This window comes from Pan paniscus, chromosome 10 (assembly GCF_029289425.2).
Source record: "Pan paniscus chromosome 10, NHGRI_mPanPan1-v2.0_pri, whole genome shotgun sequence".
NCBI lineage: Eukaryota > Metazoa > Chordata > Mammalia > Primates > Hominidae > Pan > Pan paniscus.
Genome location: NC_073259.2, coordinates 129,134,519 through 129,154,243, shown reverse-complemented (window position 1 = coordinate 129,154,243; position 19,725 = coordinate 129,134,519).

Genomic DNA, 19,725 nt, shown 5'->3' with positions numbered 1-19,725 from the left:
GGCTGCTCAGACAGCTGCTCAGATCTTCAGTCCATGAAGGGAAAGGGAAGCAGGGAGCTGGAAGTCTTCATTGATAGAGGCACCGGAGAACCAGCCCAGCAGCCCTCCTCTCTAGTTAACTTGCCTTCCCTGCTCATAAGAGTTTGTCAGTTACAGTGAAGTGAACTCTTTGGGAGGCTCTGTCCTATGGGTGTGGCTGGCATGGGAGTCCTGAGCTCTGAGCCAGTGGGGAGTCAAGAAGGACACTAGTCATTCAGGGTGGTCGCTGGCACATCCAGAAACCTCACCTTGAGGTGGCTCATGGTGTGAAGGTGCTGGGGCAGGAGTGGCGCAGATTGGACACCCTGATCCTTCAAAGGGTCTTCATTTGGGGTCAGCTGCATCATATTTTGGGTCAAGGATTACAACATAGATGCAGGAGGCTGTGTCAGCCACCTCCTGCAGGACATCACCTCTCTCCAAAGTAATCCTGGAACAAGAGGATTTGGGAAATGGGGTGAGGGAAGCCCTGGGTCAGGCACCCAGGGCATGATCTAGAGGAAACTGGGCTTCAGGGATCTCCGTCTCCAGGAAACCAACTACGTTCCCGGCTCAGCCTCGTCCCTCCTTAGTATTGTGACTCTGGGTATGTCACTTAGGCCCTGTCAATTTTAGTGTCCTCAACTGTAAAATGTGGGTCACAGCCCTGCTCCGCCCACTTCACGGGGCTCCTGTGAGGGTCATGAGGGATGACAACAGATCCTCTTCAGGAGCTAGAAGTTCCTGCCCATGGAAAGGCTGGAAAGTGACTCGTGACTTGTAGCCACTCTGGAGGCAACCAGTACTACAGATCTCCTTCATTCCCTCAGACATTATGTATTTGAGCACTTTTCTAGCACTTATGAAGTGTCAGTCATTTTTCTGTTGGCTTCGTCTGGGTCTGCTTCTAGGTAGGATCTGAGCCCAGGACATCAGGCACCTGCCACTTGCTCTAAGTCACTGAGCTCAGCTGCCCTCCTGAATTGTCTCATTAGAGTAACGTCCCCACGCAATCATCCGGGTGTTATGTGAAGTGCTCACAGCACCTCAGGACACCTCCTGCTAAGCCAGCTTTGACTCGGTTGCTCCCCGAGGCAGCTGTTGGAGACAAGTGTGACTTGGGAAAGGTGAACACCTGCCCACCGTCTCCTGCCTGCCCCGTATCAACAGGGGGCTCTATTTTCAATGCATTTTTCCAAAGCTCATGGCTCAGAGATACAACAAGAACAGATCATGAAAGATTCAAATCCAGACTATGCCAGAAAAGTGATCTGGGCTCAAGAAAACCTCCTGGCCATTCCCAGAAGCATCCCGTCGGCATCTGGGCAAAGGCAGGAGGAGCCTCAGACATCACCACCTGCCAGCTCCTCCACTGAAGGCGTCCTGGACCTGAAGCTATCAGGAGATTGGAATCATTGCTGTGGTTTGTACAGCAGGGCCTGAGTCTTGGTGAGGAAGGACAGGAGCAGGGAGGCGCCCACTCAGAGCTGGGGCAGCCACTGCCTCTTCTCAGCCAGGCCTGAGTCCAGGCTGCTGGGGCAGCTGCTGTGATCAAGAGGAGGCACTGAGACCCTGGCAGCTTGCCGGCTTCACTCCCTACACTGCCCAAGCCCCAGCCCAGCAGGCCGCTTTTTCACTGAAAGAATCTGCACTGCCCAGCAGCCCGGTTTGGTCAGTTGAAGGTGAATCTGATTCAAAGTCCAACGGTCACGTGGGCAGTTGGTGGGGGACCTCCTGCATTCCGAGTCAGTTGGGAGTCAAGGAGGCTACTGGTCATTCAGGGCAGTCACCAGACCACAGGGAAGTCTCTTCACAAGGCAACCACAGAGTCAAGTGTGGTGGGAGACAGACACAAATTTGGACCCCACGCATTCAGCAGGGCTTCATTTGGGGGAAAGTCATCACATCTTGGGTCAGGGGTTGAAATGTAAAGCTGGGAGTTGAGTCAGGGTTTGGGCCCTTCTCTTGGGCCAAGCACCTCCTCCAGGCAACAGTGTCTCCCTGCAGCAGCCGTGGGGGTGGGAAGATTTGGGAAAGGAGTAAGGAGGTTCCTCGGTTCAGCGTCCAGGGCATGATCTAATGGTCTTGATGCAGGCGAACTCCAAAATTGGACCTTAGGCCATGACGGTCCTTGGATTTGCTCAGGAAACAAGAGCCAGCCAATGGTGAAAGCCAGCAAGTTTGTGTGAACAACAGTGTCTGCCAAAATGGCTGTTCCACAGACAGAGCAGGGCTGTCCCAGAGGCGTGTACCACCAGTGGCATGATGGCTAGCTTTATTTATACCTACTCCTAATTATATGCCAATTAAGGGGTGGGCTATTCACGATTTTCTGGAAAAGAACCAGGAGTCCCGGAACCATATGGTAACTTCTGGGTCATTGCCATGGCATTTGTAAACTGTCATGGCCCTGGTGGGGGTGACTCAAGAGTATACAATAGAATTCCTAGTCCTAGCTGGTTTGGGCTGGTTTCTTTGCTACATCTTGTTTTCATCAGCAGGGCTGTGATAGTTGCTCAGAAAGTGAGTCCTGTTGATCTCCTGCCTCAGCCTCAGGTGTTCAGGGACCTCCATCCCTTGGGAGCCAACTAAATTCCCTGCCTGAGCTTCATTATTCATCAGTGTTGCTATTCTGAGCACGTCACTGAATCTCTGTCAATTTCAGTGCCCTGAACCATAAAGTAAATGTTACAGCCCCTGCTCTGCCCATCCAGGAGGTGTAAAGTGTCGTGCACATGCCCATGTGGAATAGTAAGGCCCTGTCCTTCCCCCGTCTGTCACCCTCCATGTTGCCTCTCTGGGGGTCACCAATGCTGCTTGTCTTTTTTATTTTTCCAGATGTGTAATCATTGAACACTTAGGTAGGCAGTGCTTATGAAGTACCCGTCATTTTTCTCTAGGCTGTGTCTGTGTTTACCTTTAGCCCTTATAACACGGTAGTACTACGCAAGCCCTAGTAACATGTTCTCACCCCAGAACAGAGAGCTGAGGACAAAGGGACTGAGTGACAGTCCCAGGCACACATGGCTTTGATCTCAAGCCATCAGGCACCAGCACCCATGCTCTGGTCACTGTGTTGTGCTGACTTTCTACACTGTTATCTAAAGAAAGCCACTGTTCCCACACAATCCCTCTGTGGGGTATTTTAGGCACACCACACTGCAGGATCCCTCTTCCTAACCCCACTTTCATTCAAATGCCCCACTGGACAGTTAGTGATAAGAAGATAATAGATTCCAATAAAGGATGTACATGGGGATGGATTCTTGGGGAAGAAAATGTACCCCCTGGCCCCACAGCTGTTCAGCAGCATCAAAACCGGATCTGGCTAAAGAACGAGGTTAAGCCTCAAATATCATCCTGTACAACCCCCTCCACTGAAGTGCCTGCGGGAATTTAATCATTGAATTTATTCACTAGCAATTGTTGCAGTTTAGTGCATCATATTTAGAAACAAAATAAATTGTTGTCATATTCTTTTGTATTGATATATAATGAAATATAATTCACATTCCATAAATGCACCTTTTTGAAGGATACAATTCAGTGGTTTTTAGTATATTCTGGTTTTGCCATCGTCCCCACTACCTAATTCCAGTACTTCACCACTCCAAAGAGAAACCCCTTGCCCATGTCAGCCAACCCCATTCTCTCCACACACCCTGCCCTGCCAACCTCTAATCTGCTTTCTATCTGCGACTTTTTGTATTCTGTGTATTTCATATACATAGAATCATACAATGGGCTGTCTTCTGTGTCCTGGCTTCGTCAGTAGGCAGAAAGTATTCACGTTCACCTGTGTTGTGGCCATACCTGGACCTCACCTGTTTATGGTGGAATACCATCCATTGTGTGAGCATAACTCGTTTCGTTTTTCCATTTATCAGTGATGGACAGATGCGTTATTTTCATTTTTTGGCTACTATCAATAGTGCTGCTATGAACACCCATCTTCGAGTTGTTGTATAAACATATGATTTTTTTTTTTTTTTGAGATGGAGTTTCACTCTTGTTGCCCAGGCTGGAGTGCAATGATGCGATCTCGGCTCACCACAACCTCCGCCTCCCAGGTTCAAGCAATTCTCCTGCCTCAGCCTCCTAGGTAGCTGGGATTACAGGCATGCACCACCACACCCGGCTAATTTTGTATTTTTAGTAGAGACGGAGTTTCTCCATGTTGAGGCTGGTCTCGAACTCCTGACCTCAGGTGATGCGCCCGCCTCGGCCTCCCAAAGTGCTGGGATTACAGGTGTGAGCCACCGCGCCCGGTGAACATATGATTTTTATTTCTCCTGGATATATATCTAGCATTGGAACTGCTAGGCCATATTCATAGTTCTGTGAGTAACTGTCTGAGGAATCACCAAAGTCTTTTTTCCTTTTTATATTTGCACAGGCAATGTGGGAAGGTCCCAATTTCTGTAATCATTGCTAACACTTGTGTTTGCTTTTTAAATTATAGCCATGCTAGTGGATGTGAAGTGATATTTCAGGGGTTTTGATTGGCATTTCCCTATTAACTAATGATTTTAAACATGTTTTCATTTATTTATTGCCAATTTGTGTATCTTCTTTAGGGCAGTATCTGTGCAAATCCTATTTTAATTTTGAAAATTTGTTAGACATTTTATTTTTGATTTGCTAGTGTTCTTTATCTCTTCTGGATAATAGACCTTATCAGATACATGAATTGCAGATAATTTATTCAGCTCTGTGTTTTTGTATCCCTTTCATGATGGTGTTCTTTGAAACACAAAAGATTTTAAGTTTGGTGAAGTCCTATTTATTTTACCTCTGGTTGCTTGTACTTGCGGTGACACATGTAAGAATTCATTGCCAAATGTAAGAAAATGAAGATTTATGCCCTTTTTTTCTGAGATTCATATAGTTTAGCTCTTTTATGTTTTTTATGTTTTATCAAAGGCTTAAGCCTTTAATCCATTTTTAATTATTATTATTTTTTGAGACAGAGTTTCGCCGTGTCTCCCAGGCTGGAGTGCAATGGCGTGATCTTGGTTCATCCCAACCTCCGCATCCCGGGTTCAAGCGATTCTCCTGCCTCAGCCTCCCGAGTAGCTGGGATTACAGGCATGTGCCACCATGCCTGGCTAATTTTTGTATTTTCAGTGGAGTTGGAGTTTCACCATGTTGGTCAGGTTAATCTCAAACTCCTGAACTCAAGTGATCTACCCGCCTTCGCCTCCCAAAGTGCTGGCATTACAGGCATAAATTGACTTTTGTGTATGGTGTGAGTTAGCTGTCCAACTTCATTCTTTGCATGTGGATGCTCATTGACCTGGCACCATTTGTTGAAAAGAATATTCTGTCTTTGGCCTTGCCACACTTTTTAAAAATTGACAGTAAATGTGAGGGTTTACTTCCAGACTCTCAATTCTATTTCATGGATGTATACATCCATCTTTTCACCAGTTCTGCACAGATTGATTATACTACCTTTATATTAAGTTTTTAAGTTGGGAAGTCTGAATCCTTGTTCTTTTTTAAGATTATTTTCTCTACATTGGTTTCTATTCCTTTATGAGTTTTGGGATCACCTTGTCAGTTTCAAGGCAGCTGGAATCCTTACAGGAATTTGCTGAATTTGTCAATGAATTAGGGGAATATAACATCTTAAGTACTCCAGTCTGTGAACATATGTCTTTTCATTTTTTAGATCTTTTAAAATTTATTTAAATGATGTTTCATAGTTCTCAATGTACAAGTTTTGTACTTCTTTTGATGAATTCATTTCTATGTATTTGTTTGTTTGTTTGTTTGTTTATTTGAGATGGAGTCTTGCTCTGTTGCCCAGGCTGGAGTGCCATGTCATGATCTCAGCTCACTGCAACTTCTGCCTCCCCAGTTCAAGAGATTCTCCTACCTCAGCCTCCCAAGTAGCTGGGACTACAGGCATGTGCCACCACTCCTGGCTAATGTTTGTGTTTTTAGTAGAGACAGAGTTTTACCATGTTGGCCAGGCTGGTCTCAAACTCCTGACCTCAAATTTTCCGCCCACCTCAACCTCCCAAAGTACTGGGATTACAGGCATGAACCACAGTGCCTGGCCTCTAAGTATTTATTTCTGATGCTATTGCAAAAGGAATTTTTTCTTAATTTCAAGTTCAGATTGTTTATTGCAAGTTCATAGAAATACAATTGATTGGTTTATCAAGCCTCCAAGCCTTGTCAAAGGTTTATTATTATTATTTCTCAATATAGGATTATGTTCAAAGAACCTCGAAATCTTCTCTTATGGACAAGTGGAAGAATAAACTCATATAAACTTTCTGGAAAGCAAGTTGGCTAGTTATCAAGATCCTTAAAATGCACCATATCCTTTGACACAGTAATTCTTTCCCAAGAAATTTTTTTTATTTCATTGTAAGTTGATAATTTATAATTGTATATATTTATGAGGTGCAAAGTGATATTGTGATTTACAAATATAATGTGGGATAATTAAATCAAGCTAATTGATATATACACAACCTCAATTACTTATCATTTTTGTGGTGAGAAAAATTATTACCTGTTGATTTTGTATCCTGTAATATTGCTGAACTTGCTTATTAGTCCAAATAGTTTTTCATTTATTTCTTATGGTTTTCTATACAGTGTCATGTCATCTGCAAATTGGGACAGTTTTATTTCTTCCCTGCCCATTTGTATGCTTTTTATTTCTTTTTCTTGCCTAGTAGTTGTAGCTGGAATTTCCATTACAGTGTTGGGTCAAAAGTGATGAGAGTTGGCCAGGCGCGGTGGTTCACGCCTGTAATCTCAGCACTTTGGGAGGCCGAGGCAGGCAGATCACCTGAGGTTAGGAGTTCGAGACCTGTCTGACCAACATGGAGAAACCCCATCTCTGCTAAAAATACAAAATTAGCCAGGTGTGGTGGCGCATGCCTATAATCCCAGCTACTCAGGAGGCTGAGGCAGGAGAATCGCTTGAACTCGGGAGGCAGAGGTTGCAGTGAGCCGAGATCATGCCATTGCACTCCAGCCTGGGCAACAAGAGCAAAACTCTGTCTTAGAAAAAAAAAAAAAAGGCGGGGGGGTGGGGGGTAGGGTGAGAGTGGACATCCTTATCTTCTTTTAATATCAGGGGAAATTTTTCAGTCTTTTACCATTAAGTATAAAGTAGTGGTGGGTTTTTCATAGATGCCCTTTATAAGGTTGAGGAAGTTAGCTTCTATTCCTAGTTTTTCAACTATTTTTATTATGATAGGGCGTTGCATTTTGCCAAATCATTTTTTAGTCTATTGAGATGATTATGCTTTTTTTGTTTGTTTTTCTGGTTGCTTGGAGTTTATATTCCACTTGGTGCCAGGTGCACAGTTTCAGGTATCAAGAGAGCTCACAAGTACTGGGGCAGTAGGGAGCGGGGCTTTCTCACTCCTTTTCAGTGTCTGCTGTGTTGATGTGAAAGTCAACTTGCTGCAGCTGCCTAGTCCTACAGGGTGAGGAGCTGGGAGGGAGACAGACAGGGCCTCTGGTGGCCTAGCCCCTCCATAGGCCTGGGGCTGGTGGTGGCCACTCAGGTCAGGACGGGGGTCCAGGATGGGGCTGTGCTGGACTGGCCACCAGGCTGCTTCCTCGGGGTTTCCCAAGCCAGGCCCCAGGTGGTCATGCTGCTGCAGGCCTGGGGGGTTCCGGGTGCTCTACCAACTCCAACACCGTGGCCATGAACAGGAGGGTGGACTTCCCGAAAAATAAGCTGGCCCACCAGTGACCTGGGTCAGCCTTGGGGAAAGCCGGTGGGTGGGGGATGGCTTCCCCAGGGCACTTGGTATTGCCACAGGAGCTGCTGCTAGAAGTGGAACCCAGGCGGCCTGGGCGGCGACCCCTCTCTGGCCTTGGCACACGATCACAGGTGGTGGGGTCAGGGGCACTGGGCCACGGAGCCCATTTGCAGAGGAGACCTGGGGAGGCTGCTCCATGATCAAGACACAGGCGCACAAGAGATGATTATGCATTTTTAACCTTGTTTTATTAATATGGTATATTAACATTGATTGATACAAATTTTTGGAACCAACCTTGCGTTCCTAAAATTAATCCCATTTGGTCATCATGCATCATTCTCTCTTTTTTCTTTTTCTTTTCTTTTCTTTTTTTTTTTTTTTTTGAGACAGGGTCTCACTCTGTCACCCAGGCTGGAGTGCAGTGGCTCTCCATAGCTCACTGCAGCCTTGACCTCCCCAGATTCAGGTGATCTTCCCACCTCAGCCTCCCAAGTAGCTGGGACTACAGTAGTATGCCACCACGCCCAGCTGATTTTTTTTTGTATATTTTGTAGAGATGAGCTTCCACCATGTTACCCAGGCTGGTCTTGAACTCCTGGGCTCAAGCGATATGCCTGCCTTGGCCTCCCGAAGTGCTGGGATTACAGGCGTGAGCCACCCTGCCTGGCCCGTGTATCATCTTTTTTGTTGTTGTTGTTGCATTCGGTTTGCAAGTATTTTGTTGAGGATTTTTTGCATCTGTATTCATTAAAGATATTGGTCTGTTGTTTCCTGTTCTTGCAATGTCTTTGTCTGGTTTTGATATCAAGGTATTAACCTTATAGAATGGGTTGTTGGGAAATGACCCCTCCTCTTACATGTTTTAGAAGTTTGTGAAAGATTTAATTCTGTTATAAACTTTTGGTAGAATTCACCAGTGAATCAATCGTGCCCTGAGCTTTTCTTTATGGGGATTTTGACTTTTTTTAAAAAAAAATTAATAACTCAATCTATACCTTGCTATAGGTATATTCAGATTTCCTTTTTTTTTTTTTTTTTCAGTTTTGTTGGTTTGTTCCTTTTTTTTTTTTTTTTGAGACGGAGTCTTGCTCTGTCGCCCAGGCTGGAGTGCAGTGGCGTGATCTTGGCTCCCTGCAAGTTCCGCCTACCGGGTTCACACCATTCTCCTGCCTTAGCCTCCTGAGTAGCTGGGACTACAGGCTCCTGCCATCATGCCTGGCTAATTTTTTGTATTTTTAGTAGAGACGGAGTTTCACCATATTAGCCAGGATGGTCTCGATCTCCTGACCTCATGATCCACCCACCTCGGCCTCCCAAAGTGCTGGGATTACAGGCGTGAGCCACCGCGCCCGGCCAAGGTTTGTTCCTTTCTAGATATTTCTTCATTTCATCTAGGTTATATCATTTGTTGCCATACAATTGTTCATGGTATTATAATCTTTTTATGTTTTCGTAGGGTTGGTATTAATTTGAGTCTTCTTTTTTTCTAGGTCAGTCTAGCTAAAAGTTTGTTAATTTTTTTGATATTTTCAAAGAAATTTTGGTCATTGATTTTCTCTATTATGTTTATTTTCTCCATTTTATTTATTTTCATTATAATCTCTATTTATTCCTTCGTTCTGCTTTCTTTGGTTTAGCTTGTGCTTCTTTTTTCAGTTTCTTAGGTGGAAGATTAAGTTACCGATTTGAGTTATTTCAAGTTTTCTAATATAGGCATTTCCTATATTAAATGCATTTAATATAGACATTTAATATAGGATATAAATTTCTCTCAATGCACAGCTTTTGTTGTATCCCTTAAGTTTTGATATTTTGTGTTATTGTATCCATCCATCTAAAGTATTTTATGAATTCCTATTATGGTGCCTTTGACCCATAAGCTATATAGAAGTGGTATTGTTTGATTAACCTATATTTGTGGATTTCCTAAATTTCTGCCTATTATTGATTTTATTACACTGTGGCCCGAAAGCATAACTTGTATGATTTTAATCACTTTAAATTTATTGAGATTTGTTTTCTTGCCTATCATATGGTCTATTTTGGGGAGTGTTTGATGTGTGCTTGAGAAAAATGTGTGTCTTGCTATTGCCAGATGGAGCAATCTATAGATGCCCATTAGGTTCCTTAGCTAGTATTGTTCAAGTCTTCTACTTCCTTGTTGAACTTTTCTGCCTAATTTTTTATCCACTATTTAAAGTTAGGTATTGAATTCTCCAAATATTATTGTTAAAGTGTCTACTTCAACTTTCTATTCTGTCAGTTTTCCTTCATGTATTTTGAAGCTCTGTTGTTAAGTGCAAAATGCAATTTTATAATTTACACATTTATAATTTTATAACAATTTTGTAATTATTATACCCTCGAAGAATGGACCCTTTGATCCTTATAAAATGTTCTTCTTCATCTCTAGGAATAATTTTGTCCTACGTCTATTTGATCTAATATTAATAAGGCCATTCTGGCTCTCTTTTGGTTAATACTTGCTTGCTGCATTTCTTCCTATTCTATTACTTTGATCATCTTTGTGTCTTGAATTTAAAGTTTGACTGTTGTAGACAGCATATAGGTAGATCACATTTTTTATCTATTCTACCACTCTCTGCCAGTTAACTGAAGTGTATAATGAAACTCCATTTGATTTAATTACCAATGGGGATTTAGTAAAATACTAACATGATTGAAATATTCTATTTTGCTATTTTTCTATATGTGGGATGTCTTTTGCTTTTGATATTCCTCCATTACCATCTTATTTTATGTTAGGTATTTCCTATTGTGCTGATTTAATCCCTATGCCATTTCTTTTGTCATATATATTTTTGGAATTTTTTTGTTTTAGTAGTTGCCCTGGAGACTACAATTAACATCTTAACTTATTACATTTAAGTATGATTAATTAATTTCAATAGCATATAAACATTTTTCTCCTATACATGTTCCATGCCCCATTCTGTATGTTGGTATTGTCATACAAAACACGTCTTTATTCATTGTGTGCTCAAGAACATAGATTTATATTTGCTTTACATAGTTGTCCTTCAGAACAGATACAGGAAAAATACATTATTTATACATGTTTACTACATACATTTTATTTATTTATTTATTGAGACAGAGTCTCACTATGTTGCCCAGGATGGAGTGCAGTGTTGCGATCTCGGTTCACTGCAACCTCTGCCTCCCAGGCTCAAGCCATCCTTCCACCTCAGCCTCTCAACATGGTAAAACCATGTTGCCAAGTCTGGTTACGAACCCCTGAGCTCAAGCAATCCACCCACCTTGGCCTCCCAAAGTGCTGGGATTACAGGCATGAGCCACCGTGTCCACCCCATACATTTTATTTATTTAGACATACTGTCTCATTTTTACTTACATAACTTTACCTGTGCTCTTTATTTCTTCATGTGGATTTGAATTACTCTCTTGTCTTCATTTCAGCTGGAAGGACTCTGTTTAGTGTTTCTGATGGAGCTAGTCTGACAGCAATGAATTCTCTCAAATGTTTTCTATCTGGGAATGCTTTAATGTCTCCATTTTTTGAAGGACACCACTGCTAGATATAAAATTCTTGGCTGACATTTATTTTTCCTTTCAGAACTTTGAATATGTCATCCCACTGCCTTTTGGCCTCCATGGATTCTTCCTTTCAGCTTTATTGTGGTATAACTAACAAACAGCATTGTTTATATTTTAAATGTACAGTTTGTTGATTTGATACACATATGCATTGTGAAATGATTACCACAATCAAGTCCATTAAGACATTCATCACATTATGGTTACTTTTTTGAAATGAGAATTCTTAAGATCTGCTCTCTTAGCAAATTTCAAGTATACAATACAGTACAATTAACTACAGTCACCGTGCTATACATTAGATGCTTAGAACTTATCTTAAACTGAAAGTTTGTAGTTGTTAATCTTACCAATGATCCTTTATACATGATGATTTATTTCTTGCTTATCGCTCTCATGATTTTTCTTTGCCTTTGGCTTTTGATTAATTTATTAAGATGTGAGTTTATGCTACTTGGAGTTTATTGAACTTCTTGCATATTTTGATTAGTGTTTTTCATAAAATTGGAGAAGTTTTTGGCTATTATAACTTCACATATTCTTGTATCTCCTTTCTCTCACTCATCTCCTTCTGGGACTCTCTTTATGCATACGTTGGTATTGCTTGATAGGGTTCCATAGTTCTCTGAGGCTCTTTCCTTTTATTTTTTTTTAACTTACTATTCATCAGGCTAGATAATCTCAGTTGACCAATCTACAAACTCACTGAATTTTATGCCTGCTGAAATCTGCTGTTCAGCCCTGTTGTGGGTTGAATCATGTTCTCCAAAATGATATGTTCAAGGCTCTCTTACTTAGTCCCTGTAAATGTGGCTTTATTTGGAAATATGGTATTTGCAGATGTAATCAATTAAGATGAGGTCATCTTGTATTAGGGTGGGCCCTAATCCAGTTACTGTTTCTCTTATAAGAGCAGGGAAATTTGGACACAGGCACAGAGGAAAGAAGGTCATGTGATGACACAGGCAGAGATTGGAGTGGTGCAGCTGCAAGCCAAGGAAAGCCAAGGATTTCCAGCAACCACCATTAGCTAGAAAGAAGCAAAGAAAGATAATTCCCTAGAGCCTTCAAATAGAGCACAGCCCAACTGACACTTTAACTTTGGACTTCTATCCTCCAGCAATGTAAGCAAATAACTTTATGCTGTTTTAAGCCACTGAGATGATTTGTTTTGGCAACACTAGGAAACAAATACAAACCCCTCCAGTAAATTTTTAGTTGTAGTTTTAGTTTTCAATTCCAGAAATTTTATTTAGTTCTCTTTTATGATTTATAACTTTATTACTATTTTCTATTTGATGAAACATAATCGTCATACTATATTTTAATTCTTTATATATAGTTTTATTTAATTCTTTGAATACATTTAAAACAGCTAATATAATCTTTGTCTAGTAAATCCAATGCCTGGACTTCCTCATGGATAGTATCTATTGGTTGCTTTTTTTCTCTAGTGTATCAATCAGCCTGTGTTGGAGAGGCCCTAGAGCACCGCAGGTTCAGTGATTCTCTAGGATAAACCACTGGACTCAGTATATAGCCATACACCTGGCTGTGATTTCTTATGGTGAAAGCACACCTAGCAAAATAAACAAGAAAAAAGGTGCATGGGGCAAAATCCAGAGGAAACCAGGCATAAGCTTCTAAGAATCCTGTCCAAACAAATCACACAGGCACAGAAAATTTCTCCAACGAGTTGCAACAACATGTATGAAACATTGACCACCAGGGAGGCTCACTAGGGACTAAGTGCCCACAGTTTTTAACGGGGACTGGTTATTTGGTGTCCTCTTCCTAGCCCATACCTAAATTCCAGTATCCCAGATAGAAAAATATCTTTGGCAAGAACCATAGTGTTTGTGAAAGCATTTTAGGCACAGTGAGCTCCTCTTATCGGAGAATGGGACCCCTGCGCATTTTCTAGATACCCAGGAATGTGTCAGAACTTTTCACAAGCCATATGGTCATCTCACTTCCCAGCTTTTCTTTTAAGCTTTTTAGTTAGTCTATTGTTTGCCCCAACTGTAATCCACCACTTCAAGCAGCCACAAAGTTAAACAATTGCCTCTCATTGTTTTTGATAGTTGTGCCACAGAAAAGGCTTTTTTTTTTGCCTTGGACAAACTTCAAGTCAGGTCAAATACAGTCTAACAAGGTGGAATCTTATAGAGACTTCAAATATGACTTCAAATAGTGATAATTCTCTGGGAATGAGGCTTTGAGGGAGCTCCAGTCCTATTCTGCTCCCTGCAGTGGCTGGCAGGTTGCTGGTCACGGCAAATGTGGGCCTTAATTTTCTGGGTTACCGTGGAACTGCAGAGTAGGAAATAGGACTAGAGAAAATTAAACTGCCACAAAACTCACTGCTCTTATTGAGATTCTGCTTGGTTTTTAATCAACACCCTCTGGATTACTGCAAGCTTTTGGCTAATTTCTAGAGGTCTAAAAATATTAATGGTGATAATTTTTGCCAGTTTTCTCATTGATTTTTTTGGAGGAGAGAATTCTTGGAGGTCTTTCATTTGCTGTTTTCTCTAAAGTTATCTACTGAATCACATTTTTAAAAAGATCCTAGGACCATAATGTATGACTAGTTATCTTTGGAAGTTTGTAATCATCACAATTCAGTGTAAATTGTATCTCAGAACTCCTCTTGTCTGGGCGTGGTGGCTCACACCTGTAATCCCAGCACTTTGGGAGGCTGAGGCAGGTGGATCACCTGAGGTCAGGAGTTCGAAACCAGCCTGACCAAAATGGAGAAATCCCGTTTCTGCTAAAAATGCAAAATTAGCCAGGTGTGGTAGTGCATACCTGTAATTCCAGCTACTCTGGAGGCTGAAGCAGGAGAATCGCTTGAACCCAGGAGGTGGAGGATGCAGTGAGCCAAGATTGCTCCATTGCACTCCAGCCTGGGCAACAAGAGCAAAATTCCATCTCAAAAAAACAAAAAACAAAAAACAAAAAAAACTCCTCTTGCAGTGGTGTTCACATGATTGAGTCAAATATATGAAATAAACCTAAAAATAGAAGAAGTTCTCAATTTAGGGATAATTTCCCTAAAATATTATATTGAATAACATGATCTGGTTAGTCTGGTTCCTCTAGGCAACATCCTACATTCAGTTGAGGTTGTTAGGGGGCCTTTTGCTTAGTTGTGTTCTCCCTCTTTTTTTTTTTTTTTTTTTTTTTTTGAGATGGAGTCTCGCTCTGTCGCCCAGGCTGGAGTGCAGTGGCACGATCTCAGCTCACTGCAAGCTCCACCTCCCAGGTTCATGCTATTCTCCTGCCTCAGCCTACCAAGTAGCTGGGACTACAGGTGCGCACCACCACGTCAGGCTAATTTTTTGTATTTGTAGTAGAGACGGGGTTTCACCATGTTAGCCAGGATGGTCCCGATCTCCTGATGTCGTGATCCGCCCACCTCGGCCTCCCAAAGTGCTGGGATTACAGGCGTGAGCCACCACACCCGGCCTTTTCTTTTTCTTTTTGAGACAGGATCACGTTCTGTCGCCCATGCTGGAGTGCAGTGGTGCAGTCATGGCTCACTGCAGCCTCAAACTCCTAGGCTCAAGTAATCCTACCCCCTCAGCCTCCTGAGTAGCTGGGACTACAGGTGTGCACTACCAGGCCCAGCTACTCTTTGTATTTTTTGTAGAGATGAGGTTTCACCCTATTGCCCAAGCTGGTCTCGAACCCCTGGGCTCAAGCAGTCCACCTGCCTTGGCCTCCCAAAGTGCTGGGATTACAAGTGTGAGCCACCACTCCTGGCACTTGCCTATTACATCCCAGCTACATGAGAGGCTGAGGTGGGAGGATCACCTGAGCCTGGGAGGTCAAGGCTGCAGTGAGCCGTGATCGCACAATCGCACTCAAGCCTGGGTGACAGAGCAAGGCCCTGTCTCAAAAAAAGAAAAATATATGTATTCCCCCAAACTGTTCACCCCCTCAGGAGATGCACTGGTGAAAACATAGTGATTTTTTTCCCCCAAAGACTCAGTGAATAGCCAGCCATTTACATACACAATGATAGATAAATTCGTCTATGAATTCACAAAGATTGGGAGATAACTAAATGCATAGTAATATATAGAGATAAGTGGAAAAATTAACTTTGATAATTATATTGTTAGAGAAATATGATTTTTATTTAATTAAAATATTAAATATTTTTTATTTTTAATAAAAAATATATTTTAAAAAGTAAAAAAAAATACGATTTTTATTTAATATCAACTAATGCTATCTTTTATCTAATTCCAAACAGTTTGTTTATAGGTTCTAGAAATATTAGATCTCTCAGGAATAGTAGAAATATGACTTTTTAGGGAAATACGACTTTTAGAAATATAACTTTTAGAGAAATATGATTTTTATAACTGAATATCTATTTATGCTGTCTTTTATCTAATTCTGAACAGTTTGCTTATTGCTTCTAGAAATATTAGATCACTTAGGAATGGTAGAAATATCTGGTGATGGAATTTCAAGAATGGAACCTCTGGCCGGGCGTGGTGGAGACAGAGTCTCACTCTGCACCGCGCTGGCCAGATTTTGGTCTTTCTTATGGGAAACCTGAGTTCCTGCATTAGAAGTATGTTCACACTGGTCTGTTGAATGCTGTCCTCTTAAATGTATTTAAAAATTGTCCTCTGTATTTTTCGTATGCAGTTATAAATGTGTTTTGGAGATCTATTTTATTCCTTAATTTATATATTTGATTCTAGCATCAAGCAGGTTCCCTTTGAATTTTTCCTTTAAAGAACATGTGTTATTTCCTATTACATCCTGTACCCCTCAAACTGCCCAATTAGGTATACTCCTGGGGAAAATATGGCAAAGTTTGTTGTAATGCAGTTTTTTTACCTAATTAAGTAGCTACTAGAATAATTAATTTCAAAAATTTGGAGCAAACCTAGAAAGATGCAGATGTCTTTGTGGCTTTTCACACAATCAAGTTTACCTATCTTTGCTTTTAATATGTCTTTCCTCTTGATGAAATGTTTATTTAGTTTAGTAAACTTGGGATATGTCATTTATATTCATAAATCAACTTTTTAAAAAAGAGATAATAAGAATGTGTATTGTCTATGTGTTCGTGTGTAAAACAAGACCCACTTTTATTTTTTATTATTTATTTTATGATTTGAGTTTATTTTATAAATGAGTTTATGCAGAATCATAGAGGTATCAACTACAGTCAATCACCCAACCTGCTTACCTTTCCAAAGGTAAATATACTCAAGTACAATCATTTTTTTCTCATCCAAAGAGTAGCCCATATTGAATAAAGATAGGGACATGAAATGAATCGGTAGACACTATTAACCAAGAATATACAGATTTATTCACACCGAGAAACAAGTAAGTCATATGGATATATATATATATAAAGATAAATTTAAAAATAAGGTGATAATTGTACAACTTTGCATATAGAGCTGCAGCTCTGAAAAACTGTTTATATTGTTTTGATATATTGTGTGACTTGTTCCCCTAACCCATCACCCGGAGTTCTTCCCAAGAGCTAAGATATTGTTGGTTCCGTGACTCGGAAGCAATCTAAGGTTAGAGGCACTTACGTTTGTTAGGAATAAATAAGGCAAGATGATATTTTTCACCACTTTTAGCACAGCAGACTTGTCAGTAGGTAAGCAGCTCCACCCAGGACACTGGTATTCATCTCATTCGCACATCTCATCTGTTGACCATGACTCAAGCAACTGGACCACTCTGGAGGACCATAGTGCCCTTTAAAAAAATTTTTTTTTGTATTTTAAGTAGAGACAGGGTTTCCCCATATTAACCAGGCTGGTCTCGAACTCTTGACCTCAGGTGATCCACCTGCCTTGGCATCCCAAAGTGCTGGGATTACAGGCATAAGCCACTGTGCCAGGCCTCCTAATGTGCCCTTTTATGTGGAGTGGCCATTGAGTGTGCACTCAGCCAGACACAGACAGCACTTTTGAAAGCTTTATCTGAGTATTTCAAAATTGAGTATGAATTTGGATAAAGTGGTTGGTTGTAGACCAAGCAGGAAGATGTCATAGAAAGAACAATGGCTTGGGAGTTCGGAATCCCGGGCTTGCATGAATCTTTGAGCTTGTTAAGTCGTGCAATCTAAAGCAAGGCATTTCACTGATAATTAAGCTTCATGAGCATTTGCACTGATAACATTATACACATTGAACAATTCAGAAGTCACCACATACGTATGGTATGGCTTACTCTCACCTTTCACCGGTTGGAGAAAAAGAGACAGAGATGAATGTGATCAAGTTTATGAGCTCCTAAGTAAAAGAGCCAAGATGGGAACCCAAGCATGTGGCTCCAGCGCTGAGGCTCTGAGCAACGGATGCACCATCATCACTCAGCTGTGGGACCACCAGTCACTGTGCAAAAGAGTTCCATCATCTGTATGTATTGACACGTCTGGAATTATCTGAGCCTATAGAGTTCCTACACACTATCCACAATATATGCTGGTGTCAGTGGGCACATAGCCCAGCACAGGTATTAGTGCATAAATACCACAGGTTTATCATAGTCATTATGTGAAACCCACTTAGAAAGCCCAAATGCTTTCGGACAGCTCGTAGATTTTGAGAGCTCGGGGACACCACTTGGGACAGCCAGTAAAATTCTTTCAGTGCATGGCCGCTCCTCAGCACCTCTCCCCAACTGATAAATAACGAGAAGACTCTTTTTTCCAAACGGAGTTTGGCTCTTGTTGCCCAGGCTGGAGTGCAATGGCACCATTTCGGCTCACTGCAACCTCCATCTCCCGGGTTCAAGCCATTCTCCTGCCTCAGCCTCCTAAGTAGCTCAGATTACAGGTGCATGCCACCACGCCCAGCTAATTTTTTGTATATTTAGTAGAGAAGGGGTTTCACTGTGTCGGCCAGGCTGGTCTCAAACTCCTGACCTCAGGTGATCCACCTACCTCGGCCTCCCAAAGTGCTGGGATTATAGGCGTCAGCCACCGTGCCCAACCAGTACCTATTTTCTTTGAAACATAACAACTCTCTCATCTTCATCCTAAAATGTTCAAAGCATATTAAAGGGCAAAAACCACAGTATGAAGAGACAGAGCATGCATCCGAGCCAGACTGCAATATACAGAGATTTGATGATTATCAGACTGATAACTATGATTAATATGCTAAAGGCTCTAATGGAAAAAGTGGACGAGATTCAAGAACCAATGGGATGTAAGTAGAGAAGTGAAAACTCTAAGAATCAAAAGGGAATGCTAGAAATAAAAAATGCCGTAACAGAAACGGAGAAGGCCTTCGATGGACCCGTCAGTGGACTGCACGTGGTTGATGAAGAAATCCGTGAACCTGAGAAAATGTCAATAGAACTTCCCAAACTGAAAAGCAAGAGAAAAAAAGACTGAGGAAAACAGAAAAAAATATCAAAAAATGGCGGGACAATTACAAAAGGTATAACATCTTCGTAAAGGGAATTCTAAAAGGAGAAAAATGAAAGAAGCAGAAGAAATATTTTAACTAATAATGGCTGATAACTCACCAAAATTATTGACAGACACCAAGCCATAGATCCAGGAATCTCAGAACACCAAACAGGATAAATACAAAGAAGTCAATATCTCATCATATCATATTCAAATTTTGTAAAATCAAAGATAAAAACTTTGAAAGAAGCCGGGCACAGTGGCTCAGGCCTGTAATCTCAGCGCTTTGGGAGGCCGAGGTGGGCTGATCACTTGAAGTCAGGAGTTCGAGACCAGCCTGGCCAACATGGTGAAACAGTCTCTATTAAAAATACAAAAATTAGCTGGGCGAGGTGATGGGTGCCTGTAGTCCCAGCTACTCAGGAGGCTGAAGCAGGAGAATTGCTTAAACCCAGGAGACAGAGCTTGCAGTGAGCCAAGATCACACCACTGCACTCCAGCCTGGGCAACAGAGCAAGACTCCATCTCGAAAAAAAAAAAGAAAAAGAAAAAAAAAAAAACTTTGAAAGAAGCCAAAGGAAAATATACATACTACTCATAGAGGAACTAGTATAAGAATTACACTGGGCAGGGTGCAGTGGTTCACACTTATAATCCCAGCACTTTGGAGGCCAAGGCAGTAGGACTGCTTGAGCTCAGGAGTTTGAGACCAGCCTGGGCAACATAGAGAAACCCCATCTCTACAAAAAATATGAAATATTAGCAAGGCTTGCCAGTGTTTGCCTGTGGTTCCAGCTACTCGGGAGGCTGAGGCAGAAGGCTCACTTGAGCCTGGGAGGTTGAGGCTACAGTAAGTCAAGATTATGGCACTGTGCTCCAGCTTGGGCACCAGAGTGAAACCCTGTCTCAGGGGAAAAAAAAAAAAAGAATTACATTGAACTTCTTGTCAGGAACCACATAAGAAGGAAGAGA